Below are 27,017 nucleotides of genomic sequence, written 5' to 3' on the forward strand. Positions count from 1 at the left end.
CTCCCCCTCCCCCCTCGCTGCCCCCTCCCCCCTCCCCCCCTCGCTGCCCCCTCCCCCTCCCCCCTCGCTGCCCCCTCCCCCTCCCCCCTCGCTGCCCCCTCCCCCTCCCCCCTCGCTGCCCCCTCCCCCTCCCCCCTCGCTGCCCCCTCCCCCTCCCCCCTCGCTGCCCCTCCCCCTCCCCCCTCGCTGCCCCCTCCCCCTCCCCCCTCGCTGCCCCCTCCCCCTCCCCCCTCGCTGCCCCTCCCCCTCCCCCCTCGCTGCCCCTCCCCCTCCCCCCTCGCTGCCCCCTCCCCCTCCCCCCTCGCTGTCCCCCTCCCCCTCCCCCCTCGCTGTCCCCTCCCCCTCCCCCCCTCGCTGTCCCCTCCCCCTCCCCCCTCGCTGTCCCCTCCCCCTCCCCCCTCGCTGTCCCCTCCCCCTCCCCCCTCGCTGTCCCCTCCCCTCCCCCCTCGCTGTCCCCTCCCCCTCCCCCCTCGCTGTCCCCTCCCCCTCCCCCCTCGCTGTCCCCTCCCCCTCCCCCCTCGCTGTCCCCTCCCCCTCCCCCCCTCGCTGTCCCCTCCCCCTCCCCCCCACCTCGCCGCCCCCTCCCCCCCCGCCGCCCCCTCCCCCCCTCCCTCCCCTCCCTCCTGTCCCCTCCCCCCCTCCCTCCTGTCCCCCTCCCTCCCTCCCTCCTGTCCCCTCCCTCCCTCCCTCCCTCCTGTCCCCTCCCTCCCTCCCTCCTGTCCCCTCCCTCCCTCCCTCCTGTCCCCTCCCTCCTGTCCCTCCCTCCTGTCCCCTCCCTCCTGTCCCCTCCCTCCCCCCCCCTTCTCCTCCCCCCCCTTCTCCTCCCCCCCCTCTCCTCCCCCCCCTCTCCTCCCCCCCCTTCTCCTCCCCCCCTTCACCACCCCGCCCTTCTCCTCCCCCCCTTCTCCTCCCCCCCCTTCTCCTCCCCCCCCTTCTCCTCCCCCCCCTTCTCCTCCCCCCCCTTCTCCACCCCCCTTCACCTCCCCCCCCTTCTCCTCCCCCCCTTCTCCTCCCCCCCCTTCTCCTCCCCCCCCTTCTCCTCCCCCCCCTTCTCCTCCCCCCCTTCTCCTCCCCCCCCTTCTCCTCCCCCCCCCTTCTCCTCCCCCCCCTTCTCCTCCCCCCCCTTCTCCTCCCCCCCCTTCTCCTCCCCCCCCTTCTCCTCCCCCCCTTCTCCTCCCCCCCTTCTCCTCCCCCCCCTTCTCCTTCCCCCCCTTCTCCTCCCCCCCCCTTCTCCTCCCCCCCCCTTCTCCTCCCCCCCTTCTCCTCCCCCCCCTTCTCCTCCCCCCCCTTCTCCTCCCCCCCCTTCTCCTCCCCCCCCTTCTCCTCCCCCCCCCCTTCTCCTCCCCCCCCCTTCTCCTCCCCCCCCTTCTCCTCCCCCCCCTTCTCCTCCCCCCCCTTCTCCTCCCCCCCTTCTCCTCCCCCCCCTTCTCCTCCCCCCCCTTCTCCTCCCCCCCCTTCTCCTCCCCCCCCTTCTCCTCCCCCCCCTTCTCCTCCCCCCCCCCTTCTCCTCCCCCCCCCCTTCTCCTCCCCCCCCCTTCTCCTCCCCCCCCCTTCTCCTCCCCCCCCTTCTCCTCCCCCCCCCTTCTCCTCCCCCCCCTTCTCCTCCCCCCCCTCTCCTCCCCCCCCCTTCTCCTCCCCCCCCCTTCTCCTCCCCCCCCCTTCTCCTCCCCCCCCTTCTCCTCCCCCCCCTTCTCCTCCCCCCCCCTTCTCCTCCCCCCCCCTTCTCCTCCCCCCCCCTTCTCCTCCCCCCCCCCTTCTCCTCCCCCCCCCTTCTCCTCCCCCCCCCTTCTCCTCCCCCCCCCTTCTCCTCCCCCCCCTTCTCCTCCCCCCCCCTTCTCCTCCCCCCCCCTTCTCCTCCCCCCCCTTCTCCTCCCCCCCCCCTTCTCCTCCCCCCCCTTCTCCTCCCCCCCCCTTCTCCTCCCCCCCCTTCTCCTCCCCCCCCCTTCTCCTCCCCCCCCCTTCTCCTCCCCCCCCCTTCTCCTCCCCCCCCCTTCTCCTCCCCCCCCCTTCTCCTCCCCCCCCTTCTCCTCCCCCCCCCTTCTCTCCCCCCCCCTTCTCCTCCCCCCCCCTTCTCCTCCCCCCCCTCTCCTCCCCCCCCTTCTCCTCCCCCCCCTTCTCCCTCCCCCCCTTCTCCCCTCCCCCCCTTCTCCCTCCCCCCCTTCTCCCTCCCCCCTTCTCCCTCCCCCCCTTCTCCCCCCCCCCTTCTCCCCCCCCCCTTCTCCCCCCCCCTTCTCCCCCCTCTTCTTCCCCTCACCCCCCCCTCCCACCCCCGCTGTTCTCTCTCCCCGTCCCCCTCCCACCCCAGCAGCTTATCCTGGAAGGTTGGAACTGCAGTAAGGTGGGGGAAGGGAAAAGAGGAAACTAATGAAGTCCACATAGATGCCCTGAGGTTGAAGGGTCCTGAGGCGGAAGATGAGGTGTTGTCCCTCCAGGTGTCGGATGGATGAGGAAGTGGTACTGCATAAATGATGCATTGTGTGTGAATGGGGAACTGATGTGGCAGGGTCCCTTGGTGGGAGTCATGGATGAACTCAAACCTGCTCATGATTCCCAACAAAATCTGACTCCCAATTGTCTTGGAACCCCTTTGCAATTGAACCAAAGTCCCAGTTTAGTTGATGGAGTGGGGTGTCAACCCATGGTGATCTGATTCTGAGGCATGTGTGACTCAGCCAAAAATGCTGTGTTGGGATTGCTTGCTCTTTTCTGAAGAGATTATGTGCATCTTCTGTATCTCTGTCAGAGTCAACATTGAAGGAGAATGCCAGTGTTTAAAATCCAATCGACAGAATAAGGAACTCTCAATCTCACAAACACATCAGTAATTGCAATTTGGGAAGTATTTAATTTTCTGTGAGGTGCTTTAGAGATCCTAAGGACTTGAAAGGCGTTAGCGAGCAGTAAGTTTGTTTATTTCTGTAAGATTCTGTCATCTCTGTTCTCTCTCAGACGACCTAGCAGAGCTACTACTTGGAGAGTCAAAGTTGGAGCTGTACCTGAAAGACAATCCAATCAAACAAGGAGTCACTCCTTCAGATGCCAAGCCAAAGCTAAGCGAGGTGAAGAAGCACTTGCTAGGTGCACTCGATAGAGGCAATTTAAAGGTAATACATCTTTCATTCAGGATCTTGCTACAACCTTTGTACCTGAAAGAAAAGCAGAGAATGATGTGAATGCTGAGCAGGTAAGGCGACATCTGAGTAAGGAGAAACAAAGTTAATGTTTCAGTTTGATGACAATGAACCTGAACCTGGTTCTCCCCTACAGATGCTGCCGGATCTGCAAAATAATTCAACCATTTTTGTGGAGCACTTCTGTTTTGTACCAGTTTACAAACTGAAGTATGCGGTGTCAGCAGCATGATTAACAGTGTTCTTCCAGTCATGTACCTGGAAATCTCTTTACAACTTGAATCATTTTAAAAACAGATTAAAGATGCTGTTGCGTTGAAGGTATTTTGTAGGTGGCGTGGTGCTGAGTGTTAGGGCATTGTTATTGGGTGGCTTTTTTTAAGCTCTGAATATGCTTTTGTGAAGAATTTTATTAGAATTGTCATAGAATCCTCACAATGTGGAAACAAGCCATTTGGCCCATTGAGTTCGCACTAACCCTCCGAACAGCATCCCACCCAGACTCACCATCTTACCTTGTCTCTGTAACTCTGCATTTACCATGGCTAACCCACTTAACCTACACATTCCTGGACACTATGGGCAATTTAACATGGCCAATCCACCTAATCTGCACATCTTTGGACTGAGGGGGGAAACTGGAGCATGTGGAGGAAACTTATACAGACAAGCGGCTTACATGCAAACTCCATACTGACAGGGGCCCAAGGCTGGAATTGATTGGGGTCCTTGGCGCCGTAAGGCAGCAGTGCTGACCACTGAACTACTAAATTATATATGTAGATATATTTTATACCTATATTAAAGGTCTGATATAAACGTAAACAGTTGCCTGATTTTCTGGAGTACCATTTATGGTGCACAAGGGTGTCTGTTCTACCTCAGATTTACACTTCAAAATGTCACACACCTTTTAACAAAAACCATTCTCAGGCCACTGATATATCACTTTCAGTTTAACAATGTTAGGGGGAAATTTGAAATCCAGCTGAAGTGAGTAATTTTCACTTTTAAGTTGGCTAATGTATCTCATTAATTTGAGTTTAATTGCTGGCAACCTCCGACTTTCCACAAATTAGGTTTATGGTCTTAAAAATCATATCACAACAGTGGTTGTATTTCAAAAGTACTTAATTGGCTACAATATTCTTTGTGATGTTTGGTGGTCATGAGAGATTGTATAAACCCCAGTCTGTCTTTTTTAATATTCAGAGTACCTAAACAATCTTTACATTTAATGCAAAAACAGAAATTGCTGGCCAAACTCAGCAGGCCAGGTAGCTTCCGTGGGAAGAAAGCAAAGTTAACCTTTCTAGTCCAGTATCTCTTCATCAGATTTATCAGTCACTGGACGTAACATTAACTCTGCTTTCTTCCCACAGAAGCTGCCACATCTAGTGGGTTTTGTCAACATTTTCTGGTTTTGTTCCAGAACTCTTGCATTTGAAGTTCTTGTTTTATTTTCATTTAATGCCATATTTGTGTAAATAAAGTTAATAAAATCTCTGTTAGACAAGTCTCATCGCCAGCCTTCATAACCACACTTGACCTGACAATCCTCTGTCACTTCCAGTGTTTCTCCAATGAGATGAGCTGTCTGCTCTGGATTATAGGTGCAGCAGTTTCATTGGTTCCTCCAATTTAGCTCCAGGTTTGCTTCCAGCCATAACTTATTTATGCACCACTTGCCTTGTTTAATTACGCCACCCCCCACCTCTCCTCTCCACCCCCCACCTCTCCTCTCCACCCCCCACCTCTCCTCTCCACCCCCCACCTCTCCTCTCCACCCCCCACCTCTCCTCTCCACCCCCCACCTCTCCTCTCCACCCCCCACCTCTCCTCTCCACCCCCCACCTCTCCTCTCCACCCCCCACCTCTCCTCTCCACCCCCCACCTCTCCTCTCCACCCCCCACCTCTCCTCTCCACCCCCCACCTCTCCTCTCCACCCCCCACCTCTCCTCTCCACCCCCCACCTCTCCTCTCCACCCCCCACCTCTCCTCTCCACCCCCCACCTCTCCTCTCCACCCCCCACCTCTCCTCTCCACCCCCCACCTCTCCTCTCCACCCCCCACCTCTCCTCTCCACCCCCCACCTCTCCTCTCCACCCCCCACCTCTCCTCTCCACCCCCCACCTCTCCTCTCCACCCCCCACCTCTCCTCTCCACCCCCCACCTCTCCTCTCCACCCCCCACCTCTCCTCTCCACCCCCCACCTCTCCTCTCCACCCCCCACCTCTCCTCTCCACCCCCCACCTCTCCTCTCCACCCCCCACCTCTCCTCTCCACCCCCCACCTCTCCTCTCCACCCCCCACCTCTCCTCTCCACCCCCCACCTCTCCTCTCCACCCCCCACCTCTCCTCTCCACCCCCCACCTCTCCTCTCCACCCCCCACCTCTCCTCTCCACCCCCCACCTCTCCTCTCCACCCCCCACCTCTCCTCTCCACCCCACCACCTCTCCTCTCCACCCCACCACCTCTCCTCTCCACCCCCCACCTCTCCTCTCCACCCCCCACCACCCCCCCCCCCCCCACCCCCAAAAACATCAGCAGAGCCCAGATTGAGAAGCTGATGTTTACTAAGATATTTACGCACTGCACTGTTTGCTCTTTTGTCAGCAAGACTTTGCTCAGGAAGCCAACTTGATATTGGCCAAGTGTTACTATGTGGAGGGTGACCACACCCGGGCTCTCAACCTGTATTCCAAGGTTGACCTGGAAAAGTTGCAGTTGGTGGGAGTGCCTGTCTACAGACTGAGGATCATTGCAGAATCCTATGCTACAAAAGGTAAGTGGGCTTTTATTCCAAATATCTGTTAACTCCAAGTTTCTGAATGGTCGCATTCTGTCAGGTCGCATTAACCTCCTGCAAAGTTGTGTTATTCAACAAAAGTGTACAAAGAAATTTAAAAACAAAAACAAAACAAAAAACAGTCTGCCAAGACTGGTATTCTGCATTTCGAGGAAAAATAAATTTTGGAGGTTAATTGGCTTTTGAAGAGAAGGATTTCATCCGTGTGAAGGGGAGACTTGGCTAAGAGGTAGCCGTGTCTTTGTCCTGTCCTCCCTGCCCATGCTGACTGCCTTGCGATGTCCTGCCATCATTTTCTGTTCTTATCACAAAAGAGTGACATGTATGGATCAGCCACGATTTTATTGGATGCCTGCAGTAGGAAACCAATTGTGCTGCAACAATTTGGTGACAGCACCTCAGCTTTCACTCTATTTCTGAGAAGGATTTGGGCAAATCGGAGAGGGTCAGATTGGAGGATCTTGTCTCCAGAACCCTTCCATTTCATTCATCTACCTATCAAATCTAACCTTCAATATTGTCATAATTTCTTCCTCAGCTAATTGGAGGTAATTCCTCCCCCCCCCGCCCATAGGTGTGAGAGAGACGAGGTCTCAGACTTCTGTTTTAATTCTTTTACATTTAATCTTCCATCTGTGCCAGCCATTCTCACTGCCTCAGCTATTGGCAGCTGACTGATTTTATCTGCCTAATCCTTTTTAAAATTTGGAATTATCTTGCCTTATTATCTACAATGTTTTAGTTAAAACAAAATCCTCCAGACTTTTCAAGTCTCCTTTCATATTGCCTTCGACCAGAAACGAAAGAAAGATGCTGAAAATCTGAAATGAAAACACAAAATACTGGAAATGCTCAGTCAGGCATCATCTGAGGAGAGAGAAACAGTTAGTGTTTCAGGCCTGAGGAATGTTAGGAAAATCCATATGTTTGAGCAGTTGCATGTTGGGCAAAAGAATGAAAAGTAATTTCTTTAATAGGGTGGGGGGTGGAGAGAGGAGAGATTTTAGATCGCTGCTATCTGAAAGCAAAATCAAGAGGAAAATGGACCAAAACAAATGGCAAAGAAACAAACCAACTAAGAAAAACACATCAAAATGGAGTTAGAAGCTTTTAAAATTTCATTGAGGGGGTGTGGGCATCGCTGGCTGTGTCAGCATTTATTGCCTTTGAGAAGGTAGTGGTGAGCTGCTGCTTTTAATTGCAGCAGTCCATGTGCTGTAAGCACAGCTACAATGCCATTAGGGAGGGTGTTTCAGGGTTTGGCCCTGGATGGTGACACGTACCATGACAAAGCAGAATTTGACCCAGCCACACTAAAGGAATGGTGATATATTTTTCAGTCAGGATGGTGAGTGGCTTAGAGGGGAACTTGCAGGTGGTGGTGGTCCTATGTAGCTGCTGTTCTTGTCCTTCTAGATGATAGTGGTGTGGGTTTGGAAGGTACTTTGGAAAGCCTTGGGTTGCTTTGTCCTGGATGGTGACACCCTTCTTGAGTGTTGTTGGTGCTGTTATCCAGGCAAGTAGGGAGTATTCCAAACACACCTGACTTGTACCTTGTAGGTGGTATAGCGGCTTTGAGGAGTCAGGATGTGAGTTACTGCATGATTCCTAACCTCTGACCTGCTCTTGTTACTGCAGTATTTACGTGCCTGGTCCTGGTCAGTTTCTGGTCAATGGTAACTCCTGTAGAAAGTGACAGATTGTGTTTGTAACGTATTGAATATTAAGGAGTGATGATGAGATTCTCTCTTGGTGATTGCCATTGTTTGGCATTTGGGTGGCATGAATGTTATAATCTAAAATTGCTAACTGCAGCAATGCCCTGTCAAACGATGAGATGCTGTTCCTTGAGATTGCATTGAACCCTATAGAGACACAGCAGCAGGTCAAGGACAAAAAGGTCAACATTAGAATCAAGTTGGAGAATTAAATGGAAGGCAACTAGAGCCTGATGGTGATCGTATAGATTGAAAGGAGGTGTTCTGCCAAATCAGTTCCCCAGTCTGTCTTTGATCTCGCCAACACAGAGGGTACTGTGTCATAAGCTACGAATAGACTATGATGAATTGAAAAAGATACAAATTCTTCTCTGTTACACTTGTAGTAGTGTTTGAGCTTAGGATGTTGAGAAGGGATGCCAGGGTAGGAAACAGGTTGTAGTATGATGAAGTGCTCTGTCCAAGCAGATGAGATTGAGAATCAGGGAGAATGTAAGAGAGCTCTTTTAGGAACAATAATGTGGACAGTGTGGTCTAGATAATTATAGTAGAGGGGATCAGTTAGCTTAGTTGGCTGGATGCTTTGCAGTGCTGAATGATGCCAACAGCATGGATTAAATTTCCACACAGGCTGAGGTTGCTATGAAGAGCTTTCTTTCCCACTGCTTCCCATCACCAGTTGAGTCTCCCTCATGAGCAAGCAGCCCTATGGTCTGGTAGCCGTTATGGGAGTCAATGGGTTTATAGTGAATATTGGTTGATTCTTTCCATTTCTGAGAAGTCAAGGAAGGGAACAATAAAATTTGAAGATGGATCTTTTTTGTGGATAAAATTACTCAAAAATCGGATGTTGTAGCAGGTCAAAGCACAGTTTATTACCAAAAAGCTTTGGGGAGATGCGAGGTCGCCTTAGGAGTGAGATTCCAACCAGGCAATCTCACCAATTAAAGAATTCAGCACACTTTATATCTTTGAATTATAGCAAAGCACAGAGTTTTGGTTATATAAACTGCTCTTCAGAATGTCATTCTCCACACCGGTGTCCGTCTGCCGAGACTGCAGCCATCAGTTATTTTGAGTTTGTGGTTTTACTTGTGAATGGTTATGCTTCCAGTTATCCAGCTTGCTCCTGCAGCAGTCAGCACTTTAGCAAGATTTAGCACAAATTGCAAATTGCACAGAATTTTGTCAATGATCCCAACATGCTTTGCAAATGTAGTCAAATGCTGTACTTCAATTTTGTTTGGGGAAGAGACATTGGAAGCTAACTCAGTTACATCTTTCAGTTCCAGTTGAGAGCAGGCCAAAATCATCGATGTATAGAAAAAAGAAGTGAGGGGACGGGCCTAAGCATGAGTGGAACAAGAAATATTTCACATCTCCGACTGTGAGAAAACTGTGGCAAAGACTCGTAAGGGTATCGATAACAACAGCTTTGATATAGTGGAAGTGGAAGAAAACATTGTTTGGTGTGTGGACAAGTTCAGTTAGGTGGAGGGGAGAGAGTTTGTTGGTACATCTAATGAATAGGTTGAATCCTTTTAAAGCTTCAATACACTTTTCTATGGATGGGAGTATTACACACATTACTCCGGCTGAGGTCCTTTTGTGGTCCTTAAGTATTATCTGTTGGCTTTTGTTTTCTATGATTTTGCAATTGAGAAACTTCTTGAATTTTGTATAAAGATATAGAACAGCTCTATTGAATTGTGATTCCCATGGATCTATACCCTTAAATTTCTGAGATCACTGAGACTTGAGAAAATTGTTGTTGATTAAAATTTTGATTTGCGTGTTCTTTCTGAATTCCCATTGAAAACCATTCATTTTCTGTTTTAGAGGCTAGACAATGCTGCTGTATTATCTTGGAGCACAGCCAGTAAAACTGTTTGAGGGCAGTCTGTGGGTTCAAGGTCAGCTGTTAGTCACAGCGTCTATCAGATGAAAGAATAACTGCAAAGCTGTCTGTTTGCCAGGCTTCCTGTTACCTGTCTTAGCCTTTGCTTTCCAGTGAAGCATTTTCAAGATATATTGGGGTTTGGGCATTGTTGATGAGCCAACACTAATAGTCCAAATCTGAATGGAACATAGAACAGTCCAGCACAGGAACAGACCCTTCAGCCCATCATGTCTGTGAGTTAGTTATTGTCACATATATTGAGAAAGATACCATGGTAACTGTTTTTTCGCCACAATTTGAAGAGTGGCAGATGGAGTTTAATTTGGATAAACAAACAAAAGGCAAGACTTTTTCAATTAAAAGTATGGCCTTGGGTAGTGTTGTAGAAGACAGAGACCTAGGAGTTCATGTCCATAATTCTTTTAAGTTTGCTTCATTTATAGATAGGGTGGTTAAGAAGGTGTTTAGCACACTTGCCTTCATTGCCCAAATCTTTTGAGTATAGCAGTTGGGATGTCATGTTGAGGTTGTACAGGATGTTGGTGCGGCCTCTTTCTAGAGGACTGTTTTCAGGTCTGGTCACCCTGTTATAGGAAGGATATTATTAAGCTGGAGAAGGTTCAGAAGAGCTTTACTGGATTTTTGCTGGGAATGGAGAGTTTGAGTTGTAAGGAGAGGCTGCATAGGCTGGGTCTTTTTTCACTGCAGTATAGGAGGTTGAGAGGTGACCGTTTGGGGGCTTATAAAATAATGAGGGGTATAGATAAGGTGGATGGCAGGTGTATTTTCCCTAAAGTGAGGGATTTCAAGACTAGGGGACATATTTTTAAGGCGAGAGGAGAAAGATTTTAACAAGACATGAGAGACAATTTTTGTACACTGAGGGTGGTTCCTGTGAAGAATGAACTTCCAGAGGGAAGTGGTGGATGTGTGTACAATTCCAACGTTTAACAGACATTAAGATAAGTATGTGAAGAGGAAAGGTTTGGAGGGATACAGGCCAGGTGCAGGCGAGTGGGACTAGTTTAGTTTGGGATTACGGTTGGACTGAAAGATCTGTTTGTATGCTGTATGAGACCATGATCCAGCACCATTTTTGAGTTACGAAAGGAATAAAAAGAAATTACATAAATAGAGATTTTCTTTCTTATAAGGAGTATTCAAATACATCTCCAGGGATTCTGCAAGGTCTCTCCTCAAGAAGTCCCCACTCCAGGTGCAGCAGTGAAGACCCTGACAGGAATCGATGCTTCAGGCCTGCTGCAGGCATTGTCACCACTGCAGCCAAAGACCGGCCAAGTTGATACTCCAGGCCTACCACAGTCAGGAGCCCTCATTTCGGGCATAGCCGCAGGTGCTGACTCGCTGAGTTCATGCTCTGGGCCTGATGCAGCGAGGAGTCCCCGCTCTATGCATCATCACTGCTGTAGCTGATGACCTGCCAAGTCCCGTTCATGATCCAGGCCTATTGCAGCCAGGAATCCTCGCTCTTGGCACAGCCACTAACTGCAACTGATGCCCTGCCGAAACTGCTCTGGCTTCTCCCAGGCATCAGAAGATGAAGGATAAAAAAGAAAGGGGAAAGGAGAAAGTGAGAGAAGGCTGTGGCTAGTTGGCACAGATGGGCTAGGAGCTTGAACACGACCTTCTGTGCTGGCACCGTCATCTTGAATTGCCAACCGTGATGCTATTCTAAACCAATCTCATCTGTCTGCACATGCTCCATATCCCTTTATTCTCTATCTGTTCATGTGTCAGTCTAAATGCCCCTTAAACTTTGCTATTGTAACTACCTCTATGACCTCCCCCAGCAGCGGGTTAAAAGCCCCTACTACCATCTTTAAAAAATAAACATTCCTCGTAAGTCATCTTTAAATTTTCCTCGTCCCACCTTAAACCTGGGTTTGACATTTCCCCCCGGGAAAGAGACTCCAACAATCCACCCTATCTGTGCCCTTCATAATTTTTATGCGCTTCTGTCAGGTTACCCCATCAGCCTCTGAGGCTCTAGTGGAAATAATGTATGTTCGTCTAATCTCTCCTTAAAGCTAATTGTCCTATTGTCACTGTAATCTTGGACAGTAAGGATGATCAAGAAAACATTTGGATTTGTTGTTGGGTGGGAGTGAGGAGAGGTGGCTGGTAAGTCTGCTTTGGTCTGGAGAGAATAAGATGTCTTTAGTTATGGGAGAGAGTATATCTGAAAGATCTTTTGAAGTTCAGTTGGACACTGTTCCATTTAGAATTATACTTTGCAAAAGGCCAACTGTGATTGTGTAGACTTTTCAAGGATTTATCCAATCAACTTATACAAATGTAAGGTACTCTCAGACTATCTGAAAATGACTATTACAACTGACCTCCACTAGACTCACATTTGTAACAATGACACAGATAAACCCTGAATTCTTTCCTGAAACCAGTACGTTTGGCTATGCTTCATAAAACAGACCTCTGCTGTTCTAATATCCATTTGAGCGGCTTGGTGTCAAATTTTATCCAAATTATGTTCCTGTGGAGAGGATATTCAAAACCACATTAAATTGAGTGGCTTTCGAGTAGAATTTTCCTTCTCTTGATCATTCTTGAGATTTTGTCTCAGCCAACATTTATTGCCTGAACTAAATTGTCTCTGAGAAGGTGATGGTGAGCTGTCTCCTTGAATTGCTGCAGTCCCTGTCGTTAAGAACACCCACACTGCCATTTTGGAGTAAGTTCCAGGATTTTGACCTTGTGACAGTTAATGGTAATATGCTTCTGATTCAGCATGTTTTGACTCTTGGTAGGGAACTTGCAGAGTGGTGATCCATTTATCTGCTGCCCTTGTAGGTGGTAAGCGGTAACAGGTTTGGAAGGTGCTATTGAAGAGGCTTTGGTGAGTTGCTGCAGTGCATCTTGTAAATGGCATAGATTGCTACAGTGTTGGTGGTAGAGGGAGAGTGAATGTTTGGGGATGTGGTGTAGTTAAGAGGCCTGCTTTATCCTGGATGATATTGATTTTCATGAGAGTTATGACTTGCAGGTGCCAATGTTGGACTGGGGTCCAACAAAGTTAAAACTCTCACAACACCAGGTTATAGTCCAGCAGGTTTATTTAGAAGCACACTAGCTTTCAGAGCACTGCTCCTTCATTAGGTGTTTGTGGGGGTTAAGATCATGCTCACAGAATTTATAGCCAAAGGAGACCAGTGTTATGGAGTTGTGATACAGGAAACAATCTTAGATTAAGACTTACATCTTTTAGAATGGGGTATGCTGGTTTCTGTTCTTTGATATGTGATTCTCAGAACTTCGTTTAAATTACATTCCCAAGATAGCTCAGCTTTTTAAACAACAGGTGTGAAGTCTGTCTGTGTCCCAATGCGATGTCAGACTGATAAACCTTCACCGTTTTACAGTTTCACATGGATTCATGCAGTTTTTGAGCAAATTTAAATGTATTTCTGCCAAAAACAAATTCACCCCATAAGCTTTTACGTGTGCTGATGTAGGAGCGACAGATTGAGCGTGCATGTGAGTGCACATGATATATGTGTGTGTGTAAGCTTGGTTAAGTGTGTCTGAATGTGTGATGGGGTATGTGTGAGAGGATGTCTGTGTGTGTGTGCGCGCGAGAGCTTGTGTGTGAGTGAGGGGTCCCCCCGCACTGCACCACACTGCAATAAAATATAGGTTTCCTTTAATATTTAGATTTAGGTTATAGTGCCATTGAAAGGGCTATCGCTAGTCAATTTATCTTGATTTGTTCTTTAAAAAGAATGAAAAAACAGTATAATCAACTATGATTGAATTAGGAAGTCTGTGTTTGTAATGTTTCCTTTTGTAAATAAATACCAGTCTGAGTAAGTGTTGTTTCCTGTATCATTCCTTCCCATCTGGCTTTCTGGAATTTATTTCAGATGGAGGATCATGATGTTCTCTCCGTCCATCACTAGCATGCAGGGTTATATACCATCTACAAAATGTACTGCAGAAACTTGTCAAGGTTGTTTTGACATTGTCATCCAAATCTGTGATCTATGACCTTCAAAGACAAGGTCACCAGACTGATGGGGACACCAACATCTTTAAGTTCCTCACCTCGCACATCATCCTAACTTCAAACTGTGTTTTCTTTTCTTTGCTATTGCTGAGTCAAAAATGTGAAACCCATGCCCTTGTTGCACTGTGGGGCATCCACACCATTTGGGCTACGATGCTTCAAAGAAGCCACTCAAATCCACCTTCTCGAGCAATTAGGGATGGATGTTATGTTAGTCTAGCCAGCAATGCTCACTATACGAACAAATAAAGAAAATAATAAACGGTATCACAAGGCTGTTGTGGCCAATGCTGCTGAGATGGAAGCTGAGGAACATGGTTTGAGTCAGTGAATTTCATGTGTGCGGCTTCATCTTGCCTGACCATGCTTGATTTCGATACTTGATCCCTTAAAGTCTAAGGTGCCTCATTCCTCAACAGTCACATCTCTCTGTCCTGATCTCCGCTCCATAGGAATATGGATATAATAAAGGACAATGAAAATTGTCATTCTCCCATGCTAGCTTGTATATTCTTGTGAGGCTTGCTGGCTATTTGTCACAAGAGTAGATGATGTGTGATTAATGCATTATTTTGATCCCAGCTAATACTGGGCAAGTTAAACCCCGGAATGAATCTGAATTGGCAGATTAACTCCAAAACACACAACAGAAATTGCTGGAGAGGCTCAGCTGGTCTTGTGACATCGCTGGAGAGAAAACTGTTCATGTTTCAGTTCAGAGACCCTTCTTCAGAATTAAATATTTGGATAGCTGATAGTTTCGTTGGTCACCATGATGGTTTATTACTGAAGCATAGTCACATGAGGTTGTAGGTGTCCTTCAACAACAGAATGCAAACTTCTTACAATTTAAAAAAAAATCTATTAATGTGACAGTTGAAATACAATAGCAGAAGAGAATGTCAACTTAATGCCAGAGAAATATCACTTCTATCTCAGCTTATTAATTCTTCCATGAACTGAATTCTCAGCTTACTTTCATAGGACTGTCGACACCATTTTATAAATCTTTTCGGAGACCATTGGCATGAACTTTTCATAATTTTAACTTACAATTTTTCAGTTTTTCAAGAACTTGATCTGTACAAATTTCTAGCTTGGAAGCTTCAGGGAGCTGCTTGATTTCCCTAGATTGAAGGCTTGATTCTCTGGCTGGGAGAAAACTTCTCCTTACTGAACTAATTACCTTGGTTCTGTTAGCAGCTCAGCAGAATAAATATTCCATTTATTTAATATTTCAGCTTTCCTATCAGACACTCGACTGAACTCCCATGCCTTTTTAGAAACAGTGAAGTTGGGATACTGTTCCAAAGCACTTTCTGAACTTCTTAGAAAAAATTGTTCACAGAATTAATCGCAATTCATCTCCTCGATTTTAAAAGCCACACCGTACATTATAATTGATATAAGACATACACCTTTTATGACAGCATTATTTATTTTTAGAATATTCGCTGAGGTGTTGTGGCTGCTTTTCTGATATTTTACCAGATGGGGGCATCTGAGTACATATGACTGCATTGAGATTATCTTCAAAGCGAGTTCAGTGTTAATTGCACAGTCCAAGCATGGTCTTAAATCCTGAGAGTGCTTGTGTACACAAGATTTACCCTACAATCAATATCAATAATTTGTCTGTCATTGTTTTTCATTTAGTTTAGAAAATAAAGGGGTAATAGAGACCTTTAGTTTACAGATTAGAACTGGTTAACATATTACTCAGAGTTTGAATAGTTATGGTACTGGAGTATTAACCTAGAGATTGAGGATTCACATGCCACCCATTGGCAAGTGGAATTTAACTTGACTGTAAGCAATAATTGCTTGATTGTTCACTGATGCTCTTCAGGGAAGGAAATGTGGCTCTTGCATAATCTAGACCGATGTGTCTCTCCAAACCCCTCATTATATACTTCACACTTATTGCCCTTTAGTTTACCCCATCACCACTGTCCCCGAGCATTTTCAAATAGAGAATAAATTCACAGCCATCTCAAGTTTGATGAGATAGTATGGGAAGGGATGGCATATGTATTACATCTTAGATAGAATTACTGAAGAGTTCTGACAGCTGAGGCTGGTGATGTAATTTTATGATATCAATATGAATTTGTTTAGAAATTATTGGATCCTTTGTGTCATGAGTGGAAATGTTATTAGAAAAAAGAATCTATGATAACAGAAATTAAAACACAAAATGCTGGAGAAACTCATCAGATCCAGCAGCATCTATGTGCAGAGAAACAGTTGACATTTTTGAGTCCATTGTGATTCATCTTCAGAAAATTGATTCTGTTCTTGTGTCCACGTATTTTGCCAGATCTGCTGAGATTTTCCATTTTAAATTTTTATTTCCAATTTCCAGTACCTGTGGTATTTTATCTTTTTTTATGAAAGATCTTGTTACAGCTAATCATTCACAAATACTGCTTATTCCTTACCCTTCATACTGGTGCATCTTATACGTTTTGCTTGTTCCACTTGCAGCCATTCAAAGTTTTCCAGCTTGCCATTTCTTACCTCCACATTTTCAAGCCTGCTGTCATCGTACATTTTTACACACATGTCCACCATTCCAAAAAGAGCTAGTCACTTTCTTGTAAATAACTGTTGTGGTTCTGTTCGCCGAGCTGGGAATTTGTCTTGCAAACGTTTTGTCCCCTGTCTAGGCGACATCCTCAGTGCTTGGGAGCCTCCTGTGAAGTGCTTCTGTGCTGTTTCCTCCGGCATTTATAGTGGCCTGACCCTGCCGCTTCCGGTTGTCAGTTCGAGCTGTCCGCTGTAGTGGCCGGTATATTGGGTCCAGGTCGATGTGTTTGTTGATAGAGTTTGTGGATGAGTGCCATGCCTCATGAGTGCCATGCAAGGACTGCAGAAAACACTACATCGGACAAACAGGAAGACAGTTAACGATCCGCATACACGAACACCAACTAGCCACGAAACGACACGACCAGCTATCCTTAGTAGCCACACACACAGATGACAAGCAACATTAATTCGACTGGGACAACACTACCATTATAGGACAAGCCAAACAGAGAACAGCCAGGGAATTCCTAGAGGCATGGCACTCATCCACAGACTCTATCAACAAACACATCGACCTGGACCCAATATACTGGCCACTACAGCGGACAGCTCGAACTGACAACCGGAAGCGGCAGGGTCAGGCCACTATAAATGTCGGAGGAAACAGCACAGAAGCACTTCACAGGAGGCTCCCAAGCACTGAGGATGTCACCTAGACAGGGGACGAAACGTTTGCAAGACAAATTCCCAGCTCAGCGAACAGAAACACAGCAATGAGCACCCGAGCTACAAATCTTCTCTCAAACTTTGTAAATAACTTCTAGCGGGTGAGGAGCCTTGGGGAGAGGTGCACATGTTAATGATTAAAATGTTTTAAAGAAGTTTGACGCCACTATTAGAAACACACTGGCCATTTAAAAAATTACTTCACATACCTGTTCTGAACTCAAATCTGCTGCTAGTAACTTAGTTTTTTATTTTTTGCAAGAAATATTAATTTACTCCATAAACTAATGATTCAGTGCTAAAGAAAGCCAATCAGCCCATCGTTCCTGTATAGCCAATTTAATGTGCTCTCTTACCCATAAATTATGAATTTGAATTAATTAAAAATGATGCTAAAATAATACAAAGTAATTCAGATAAGTTAACTTTAAGAGCATAGAAAAATTGTATCTATTTTGTGTAAATGACCAGGGTATTAGTAACATGTGACGCCGGAAAAACACATCAGATCAGACAGCATCTGAGGAGCAGGAGATTCAATGTTTCGGGCATAAGCCCTTCATCAGAAATGTGGGGAAGGGGGCTGACTGATAAATAGGGTGGGGGTGAGGTAGCTGAGAAGGTGATGGTGATAGGTTGGAGCAGAGAGTGGAGTGGATAAGTGAGAAGGAAGATGGACAGGTAAGACAGTTCAAGAGGGCGGTGCCGAGCTGGATCTGGGATGAGGTAGGGGGAGGGGGGGGGGGGGGGAAATGAGGAAACTGGTGAAGTCAATGTTGATGTCGTTTGGTTGGAGGGTCCCAAGGTTGGAACCACTTCAACTCCCCCTCTCCCACTCCGCCAATGATATGCAAGTCCTGGGCTGCGTCTACGACCAAATCCTCCTTCCTCCAGGTGTTGGGTGACTTGCATTTGGTAGTAGATGCAGCCTAGGACTTGCATATCATTGGCCGAGTGGGAGAGGGGGAGTTGAAGTGGTTCCGCATTGGGACCCTCCCACCCGTCATCCTAATTATCTCACAACCTCCCCCCCGGCCTGCCACCGCAACATACCTGATGAAGCACTTATGCCTGAAGCATGACTCTCGTGCTCCTCAGATGCTGTCAGCACCACACTTTTCGACTGTGATCTCCAGCATCTGCAGTCCTTACTTTCTCCTTTAGAGTGTAAGTAACACCATGCAGCTAATCAACTGATACCCCTTCATATGAGTGTGCCTGTGTTGGCAACCTGGCAACTGTCCTGCTAAAATCATATCAAAAATCTGTACATACTGTGCTATGTAACTGTATATATTGAAACTATACATTGCCAACACCGACAGTAACATAGGTTAATTTCACCGTAAACATTTTCTTTGCAGCTTTGACTTGAAGAAACCTTGATTTATTTTTCAAAACTCCTGTTAGGTTGCATTGGTTGTAACTCTGGTTCTGAAACAATATGGTTAAGAGTGACATAAGTCAGGCTCACTGGTGGTCACAGAAATGGTGCATTTGTTTATGAATACTGGGAGTCAAGCTCGAGCAGTAGTTTTCTGAATGGTGTTTCTGTGAGCCCCCTATTCCCACTCCATAATTTTGTTTTAATGAGAGATCCATGTCTATTCCTGAGCCTGTGAAATCAAGCTATCATTCTTATTTATTTATGGTTTACAGGTTACACTTTGAAACAACCACTCTTACTGTTTGGAGCCCCCTGCTGGTAAAATGGCTTTGTTTGGAACAAAAGTTAGAAAGAGACTGAGTCATGGTTTCTACTAAAGAAAAATACAAAAACAGTTACAGTGGAAGAAGAAAGACTTACATTTATATAGCAACCTCAAAACATTGAAGACAATGAAACATAGTCACTTCTGAAATATAGTCACTGTTGGAATGTGGGAAATGTGACATCTAATTTAAACACAACAGGATCCTGCAAATAGCAAAGTGATAATGACCAGATGATCCGTTTGTGATGTTGGATGAGGGATGAATTATTATTAGTCAGAATACCTTGTTCTTCTTTAAAATAAAGCTGAGAGATTTTATCCACGTGAGACACGTGGATTTTGCTTTAAAATGTAACCATAAAGATAGTACCATGAGCAGTGTCAATGCTTCATCCACACAGCACTGGAAAGCCAGGTTTGGATCCACAGCCTTCCCGATTTGGAGGTGATAGTGCCTTCCAAAGTTATTGTTCAGGGCTTATAGTCAATGGGTCATTACATCGCAGGAATAGATGTGAGCTCTGTGCAGAGTAATCCCAGTCAGTCCTATTCCTTGCTCTATCACAATTACTCTGCCAGTTTATTTCCTTCAAATGCCTATTTAATTTTCTTTTCCTATCACTAATCATCTCTGCTTCCACCACCCTCGTAGGCAATGGGTTTTGGCTAGTTACTTCTTAGTGTTAAAAAATGGTTCTTCCTTGTATCTGTCCTACGTCTCATTCCCAAACATTTAATCATTAACCATTAGCTAATGGGAAAAGCTCTTCTTCATTTTAATCTCAAGGGAGATTTAAACAATCCTTGGGTAAGCATGTGGATGTTGATGGGATAGTGTAGGGGGATGGGCTTAGATTAGTTCACAGGTTGGTGCAACATCGAGGGCCAAAGGGCCTGTTCTGCGCTGTATTGTTCTATGTTCATCTAGCTTATTTGAACCTGTCAAAATTTTGAATGTCACCTCTATCAGATCTCTCCTTGATCAGCTTTGCTACAAGGAGAACAACCCCAAATCCTCCAAATTAACCTTGCAGTTAAAAATCTCTCATTCCTGGAACATCTACTCCCCCTCAGAAATCCTCAAATAATAATAGTAGTGTGAAAATATTAGTGAAAAGCTGGATGTGTATTAAATGCTGCAGATGATTTCCTGTGTACTGTGTCAGAACATGCATTCTGACTGATATTGATGGAAGCAGAATGCCACACAGTGCAAAGTGGGTTTTTTAATAGTATGGGGAATGTTCATATTTTGCTAGTTCTTTCATGATGGTAATGAAATTCAGTTGTTGCTCAAGTGGAGTTGTGACATTTGAGGAAGTGCTCCCTATTGTTATAGCCTTGGATTAACTATAGCCTAATTGTTTTTGCTGAAGGATGTGAAAGTTAATTGTGAGTAGCTGCCTTCTGAATGATGTTCGAAACAAGTAGTTATTGATATGACTCTTTCAGGTGTGGCAAGCATTAAACTTTTAGCAGAAACATGGAATTGTACTATTGTCTTTACAATCTCAGAAACACACCTAAATTTAAAACAAAAGGTTAATTTCTCTTTTATTGTCTTGGGTCGAGACAGTGGTGCTAGAAAAGCATAGCAGGGCAGGCAGCATCCAAGGAGCGGGAGAATCGATGTTTTGGGCATAAGCCCTTCATCAGGAAGGGCTTACACTCAAAATGAGGATTCTCCTGCTCCTTGGATGCTGTGTGACCTGTGCTTTATCAGCACCACACTCTCGACTCTGATCTCCAACATCTGCAGTCCTCACTTTCTCCCTAGGTGATTTTACCGTCTTGGCACTGGTTTGAAATCCCAAACAAAATTGATTGTTTGGAGTGTAGTTACTGTTGCAATGTTAAAAAATCAGGATGAAATCAAAGAATAATCAGCTATTTTGATGATTATACATTTGTTTAAGGGATTCTGGAATATTCACCAATGGTGGAATTCCCTATTTTTCTTCAAATATCATCACAGAAAATGTTGAGCCTGTCAGAACAGGCAGCCAGGACTTTGATTTTATATACCATCTAAAAGGTGGCAGCCCTGACAGTGCAACACCCCCTTAATACTGCTCTGCTGTCAGTCTCAATTATGTGCTCAAATCCTCAAGTAAACAGTTTTTTTGATGTTGATTGAGAGATGGATATTTTGATAGGATACAGGGAGAACTCTGCCTGCTGTTCTTTGAACATGTCCTAAACAACATGGCTGCTATATTGGTTCTGCAACAGATGATGAGGAACCAACAAGAGAGAGAAATCTTAATCTCATCCTTCCCAACTTTCCTGCTGCCGATGCACTTATTCATGACAATGTCAATAAGAGCAATCACTGCACAGTCCTTGTGGAGATGAGGACCTGTCGTCATATTGAGAATACCCACAATTGTGTTGTGTGACACGAGCGTAATAACAGGTATGATCGACTTTGAACAGATTTAGCAACTTAAGACTGGACATCCATCAGGCACTGTGGGCTATCAATAGCAGCAGAATTGTAAATATTTTCTAATCAATCTTCTGGAGCAGATGGGACTTTAACTCAGCCTCCTGGTTCAGAATTAGGGATACTACCACTGGACCAGAAGTGCCCACTAGCAACAGAATTGTTCCCCAATGCAATCTGCAACCTTATGCCCTGCCCAACCATTACAATCAAACCAAGAGATCAGCCTTGTTTCAATGAAGGTTGATGGAGGAGCACCAAACATATAAAACAGGACTACTTACATGCCAAATAGCATTAGCAACTGCTAGACAGAGCTAGCAATTCCACACCAATGGATCAGGTCTAATCTCTGCATCCTGCAATGTCCACTTGTGAATCATGGTGAACAATAAACAGCTTAGTGGCAGAGAGAAGTCCGCAAGCAATCCTGACCTCAGTTATTGGAAGCCCAGCACTTTAGTCCAAATGATATGGCTGAAACATTTGAAATAATCATCAACCAGAAGTGCTGAACAGATAATCCATCTCAACCTCATCTGGAGCTCCCAGCATCACAGATGCTAATCTTTGGTCGTTTTGATTCACTCCATGTGATAGCAAGAAACAGCTGGATGCACTGGATATTGCGAAATCTATATCCCTGACAATATTCCAGCAATAGTTCTGAAGTCGTGTGCAGTCGAACTTGCCATGCCCTGAACCAAGCTGTTCCAGTATACCTGTAAACACTGGCATCTACCGAACAACAAGGAAACTTTCCCAGGTATATTCTGTACACTAAAAGCAGAAATCTATCCAGCCAATGATCACCTCATCATTTCTACTCTTGATCATTGGAAATTGTCATCAACAGTCTTATCGAGCAGCACTTGCTTCATAATAATTTCATCACTGAAGCTCAGTTTGGGTTTTGTCAATGCCACTGGGCTCATGACCTCTGTTATAACATAGCTCAAACATTGAGAGAAGAGCTGAATTCCAGAGGTGTGGTGAGAGTGCCTGCCTCTAAAGTCAAGGCCACATTTGATCAAGCGTGTAATCGAGGAGCTCTAGCTAAACTGGAGTCAATGAGAATCAGAGAAAGTTGTCTGAATAACTATTGTAGTTACAAAAGCGTGTCAGAAGCTAGAAATCCTGCAGCAAATACTGCACCTTCTGGCTCCCCAAAGTCTGTCCCCATCATTCAGAAGATATAAGTCAGGAGTGTGATAGAGTACTCCCCACTTCCCTGGATGAGTGCAGCTCCAACAGCACTCAAGAAGCTTGACTCCATCCAGATCAAAGCAGCCCCTTGATTGGTAACACATGCACAAACATTCATTCCCTCCACCACCAGCACTCAGTAGCAGCGGTGTGTACCATGTACCAAGATACACTGCAGAAATTTACCAAGGCTTCTTTGGTGCACCTTCCAATGCCATGATGACTACCATTCAGCAGAATGAGGACAGTGGATAAAACACCACCTGCAAGTTCCCTTCCAAGCTTCATCATCTTGACTTGAAAATATATCACAATTCCATAAGTGTCACTGGGTGAAAATCTTGGAACTCCCTAACAGCATCATGGGTGTACATATATCAAATGGGCTACAGTGATCCAAGATGGCACCTTCTTGAACCCCACTTTGACAAGCGGTCAGAGATGGGCGATAAATACTGGCCCACACAGTGATGATGATATCCCATGAATGAATAAAAATAAATGTTGTGAGATCTTTTGTATCCATATGACAATTTAAAACAAAAACCAATATCTTGAGCATGATTGCTTCCTCTCAGTGTAGCTTGACATTGCTCATCCAACAATGTTTTTAAACTGGAAGCCAGGCTCGTCTCTGAATTAATCTCTGAATAAACGCACCATGTGTTAAGTAATGAGTCCTAAAGGACAAGCAGTCACACCATCTTCAAAATGACCTCTTTCGGTTTCCTCTGCTGTAATAATTGAAAACCTATGTTTCTCAGGTTCTTCTTTTGACAATACCTATGCCTCTCAGGTGTGAATCAGAATATAGTACTTCAGGTGTCCCCTGTGATCTGAAAGTAGAAAGGTTCTACGAAACAGTTTGTAAGCTGAAATGGCATAAAGTGAAGAAGCAATTACCGTTAATTTATGTGGGAAAATTAACTCTACCAAGTCATACCAAATAACAAACAAAACCTAAACTAACATTAACATATAGTAAAGGCGGTTGGGCTGGTGGGAGGTATAGGAAAGTGGGGTGTAAGAGAGAGAGTGGTCGTCAACAACAAGCTTTCTTGGACTCTTCATGTGGATGGACTGGTTACAAAGGCCCAACACAATCTCTTCTTCCTCATGCAGCTGAGGAAATTTGGAATGGCAGCGAATACCCTTGCCAACTTTTATAGTTGTGCCATCGAGAGCATTCTCTCTGGATGTATCACTACCTGGTAAGGCAGCTGTACCATTCAAGATCAGAGATGGTTACAGAGATTGGTGAACTTGGTCCGCACAATCACAAAGGCCAACCTCCCATCTATACAATCCATCTACAAGGCCTACTGTTGAGAAAAGGCTGCCAGCATTCTCAAAGATCCATCCCACCCTGGCAATGCTTTTCTACATCCTCTACCCTCAGGGAGAAGGTACAGAAGTCTGAACACAGGCACCAGCCGGTTTCGAAACAGTTTCTACCCTACTGTTGTTAGAATACTGAATGGACACTCAAACGCTTAGCATTCACTTGTACCTGTGGTTTTGATTTGCAGCTGTTTACCTATTATTTACTTATCTATGCTGTTTAACTCTGTGATCTGCCTGTGTCGCTCGCAAGACAAAGCTTTTCACTGTGCCTCGGTGCACATGACAATAAGTTCAATTCAATTCAAGAGGGTTATCTATTAACATCCCCTTGTCTCCTGAATTCATCAGGGCAGGCAGATCACTAATGTCTACACTTTCTTCTCTGTCTGCCTGCCTCCATGTTGAAAGTTGAGGGTCGTCTCATCTGCTGTGGCTGATGTGGAAGGCTTGAAATGCAACAGTATGCTTGACTGCTTAACCTCATACATTTTTCTATCATACAGTTCTTTGTAGGCATTCAAAACATCCTGCAAGCCTGCCCTAAACCTATGTGCCTTTTCAAAATTAAAGTCATACTTTTACGCAATCATTGCAGCATTGTCAGTCGTAGTGAACATCTCACGCAAGTGCTTCATGTCCTGTTCCTGGTTGACTTCACTTTTGCGCTGTTCGCTATTGCATACGGTTTCAATTCGTATCCTTTCCTCTTGCAATTTCATCAGCTCTTCATCAGTCAGTTCTTAGTCACGGGATGCCAAAACCTCTTCATTGTCAACTTCCACAAACCCAACCTCCTTAGCCGAAGTCACTATTGCCATTTTTTTGTTGTTGGTTTGAAGCCTTTAAAATCTTCGGGACACAGTTTTCTCCAAACACCATTTCTCATCGAGATTGGTAGTCCATTGTGAGCATCTCCAAGATTGGTGATTGCCAATTTTATATTATATTATACTTGCAAAGATGCTTTGGAGTTGCCCAGCCTGTCAATGGGACTTATAATAAAACGTTTTGCATGTAGTAACCTTTAATTGTGGCTGTTAGGCCTTAGTCACATGGTTGCAACATCGACTTTGGTAGTAAGAACACAACACGAATGTAACCACCATACTCAGCGATGCAAGGTGGATGAGCAGCACAATTATCAACAATCACAAGACACCTATTATCAAGGTTATTTTCTCGATAGTATTTTTCAACAAAAAGACTAACATATCCACTCATTCTTGGAAAAAATCATTTGGGTATTCTAACCACTTGGACGCGAATGAAACTCAACAGGAAGTGTATTCTTATCAATGTCTTTAAGTGCCCTCGGGTTTTCTGAATGGGACATTACCAGTGGCATTAATAATAGGCATTAGGGTAAACCTGTCCTTCAGTGCCTTGTGTTCCTTAGCCTGCTTTTCTTCTAACAAAATAAATGTCTTGCTCAGCAATTTTTTCCAATTAAATTCCAGTTTCGACACAGTTAAACACTTGCTTATATGAATAACCACCTTCTGTAATTATTTTCTGCAGTTCTTCTGGGAACTTTTTGGCAGCTTCAGTGTCACTCTTTCCAGTAACTTTAAGCTATGAAGCTGCCCTCGCCCCAAAAACCAATCAAACCACCATGACTACCTTTAAATTCCACTTTCGCGACACTTTCATCACCATCGTCCAGTGCTCTCTTTAAGTATAACATAACTTACCAGAACACCGCAGTTTGTTTACTCATCAATCCAGTCAAGCAGTCAATTTTCCATTTTATCCATTACTGGATGCTGACTAAAAGAGACCATTTTGCTACGAGCAGAACCAATAGCAACTTTGGCAGCTTTCAAGATTCTTTGTCTCTGTGTTTAAGTAGTATGAAAGATGGATGCAGGCAAGTTCCGTGCATGCACATGGGCAGCTCAGTGGTTAGCACTGCTGCCTCACAGTGCCAGGGACCCCGGGTTCAATTCCTGTCTCGGGTGACTGTCTGTCTGGAGTTTGCACGTTCTCCCTGTGTCTGCGTGGGTTTCCTCTGGGTGCTCCGGTTTCCTCCCACAATCCAAAGATGTGCAGGTCAGGTGAATTGGCCATGCTAAATTGCCAGTAGTGTTAGGTGCATTAGTCAGGGGTTAATATAGGGCAGGAGAGTGGGTCTGGGTGGATTACTCTTCAGAGGATTGGTGTGGACGTGTTGGGCTGAAGGGCCTGTTTCCATACTGTAGGGTATCTAATCTAATTGAAACGCTTAATTATATCCAGTTTTACGCTAAGCATAACAGCCTTACGAGCTCTCTTAGGCTTTTCTGATATCTTAGGACACATCTTGCTAACGGATGCACAAAATAAATTGAGATAAAGCACAGATGCTCACAGACACATTTCAAAGCTGTAGCGACTTGATGCTGAGTGTAATTCTTGGGAAAGTGTTTGGCGGCGCCACTCTCGCTGCACACGTTTTTTCATAAAAGCAAAAATCGTTTCAGTTAGTGAAAACGTGTACTAAGATAGGTCTTTTGTAAAAGCAAGTTGGCATAAAGTAAACATTTGAAAAGCGGGGGATACCTGTATTTCCTCTGAGTCAGATGTTGATTCACTTTCCAGCCTCCAGGAACTTGAGTGCAAAATCTAGTATTGTGCAGTACTAAGGAGTGCTGCACTATCGGGTAAATTGTCTTACAGATGTGATGTTTAAACAAAGCTCCCGTTTACTGTCTAGTGTGGATATAAAATATTCCATGGTGTTGTTTTGAATGTGCCGGCCAGGATTTATCCCTCATCCATCACTTATGGCTGAAAATTAGTGTGAGTAAGTTGGCTCCCACCAATCTTCCATTATCACAGTCACTACGCTTCAGAAATCATTGATGTCTCACTGGTGTAAAAATTTCATGTCATAAATCTCTCCTTCGTCAAAAATAGTAAAGGTGCTGAATCCAAATGTGGTGTCCCCTACAGCCACCCTTAGTTGAGATTAAGGCTAATTTGCTCCGCACAAAGAGGAGTATTTATCAACCCACAGCTAGAATAAAAGTAGGGAAATTCGTGAGACTGTGTTTGGAGTATTGTATACCATTGTGGTCTTCTTTCTTGAAGCATCTGATGCACTTAGAAGAAGTTCACTCCACTGATTGCTGGGATGGAGGAGTTATGAGGAAAGGTTAGGTTTGTAGCCTTTGAAGATTAGAGGAACAAGAGGTTGTCTTATTGAAACTTTTATTTCCAGTTCAGGATGATTATTGGCTTGGGGAGAAACTTGCAAGTGATAGTATCTCATAAATCTGCCATCCTTGTCCTTTTAGATCATAGTGGTCACAAGTTTGGATGGTGCTGCCTAAGGAGCATTGGTGAATTTCTGCATTGAATCTTCTAGATTGTGCATGTTACTTCTACTGAGCATTGGTGGTAGAGGAAGTGCATGTTTGTCGATATGGTGCAATCAAACAGGCTACTTCAGCCTTGATGGTATCAAG

General features: G+C 45.3%; 1 protein-coding gene across 1 annotated transcript in view; it reads left to right on the forward strand.

The window, feature by feature from the left end:
• Nucleotides 1–5,772: 5,772 nt before the first annotated feature.
• ttc7b (tetratricopeptide repeat domain 7B) overlaps nucleotides 5,773–27,017 on the forward strand; it is a 350,185-nt gene continuing 328,940 nt past the window's right edge. The window contains exon 1 of the mRNA XM_072568076.1: nucleotides 5,773–5,918. The gene's annotated coding sequence lies outside the window, so the exon portion shown is untranslated. The remainder of the gene's footprint in view (nucleotides 5,919–27,017) is intronic.

Source organism: Chiloscyllium punctatum, chromosome 4 (genome assembly GCF_047496795.1).
Source record: "Chiloscyllium punctatum isolate Juve2018m chromosome 4, sChiPun1.3, whole genome shotgun sequence".
In the NCBI taxonomy this organism is placed as follows: Eukaryota; Metazoa; Chordata; class Chondrichthyes; order Orectolobiformes; family Hemiscylliidae; genus Chiloscyllium; species Chiloscyllium punctatum.